The sequence below is a fragment of the Miniopterus schreibersii genome, assembly GCF_964146895.1.
Source record: "Miniopterus schreibersii genome assembly, chromosome: 16".
In the NCBI taxonomy this organism is placed as follows: Eukaryota; Metazoa; Chordata; class Mammalia; order Chiroptera; family Miniopteridae; genus Miniopterus; species Miniopterus schreibersii.
Window position 1 is genome coordinate 7,696,190 of NC_138116.1, and position 737 is coordinate 7,696,926.

The window sequence follows — 737 nt, forward strand, 5'->3', positions numbered from 1 at the left end:
CCAGCCCCTAGCCCCACAGCCAGGGCCTGGCATGACTCTACCCTGCCAGCCTCCAGCTTGTTCCAGCGGTGACAAAGGGCAACCACAGCAGCTTCAGACCCCGCCCAACTGCCGTCAGACCCTTTATTTCCAAAAACTGTTCATCACGGGGCTCCTTTAAATAGACCCGCTCCCCCGGTCTGAAGTACAGCCCGGCACCCCGAGGTTCCAGCACAAGGGAGGGTGCAGTCTTTGTTGCGCTAACTGCCCGCCAACTTCCATGGCCCTGTGCATCAGTGTCCACTGAAAGGTGCAGAAACGCCGCTGTCCCCCCTTCCTGAACCACCTGCCGCCTTTCCGGCCCGGACCCTCACTGAGCTCAAGGTCATCAGCCCGCTGGTCTGATCTACACACCATTTTCCGAGGCTTGTGCCCCGCAGGCCCACTGAAATCCAAGCCAGCCCTTCCTCACCGCGCTTACCTGGCCTGATCGGAGACACCTGCCTGGGAGGAGGGGCCGCCCATAGACAGAAGGATGGGAGAGGAAATGTCTCCAGCCTGATCCACAAGAATCCTCAGCCACCATCCAGGTGAAGGATGTTTTAAAAAAAACCCAGGGCCAGCCCCGATTGTGTAAGAGCTCAAGATCGTAAGGGATGGGCTCAGGCAGGTGGGACGCGAAGCACAGATGTCCCCACACACAAGGCCGCCTCTGCCCTGCCCCCACCCCGGGGATTCCAAGACCAGGCCAGTGTTTT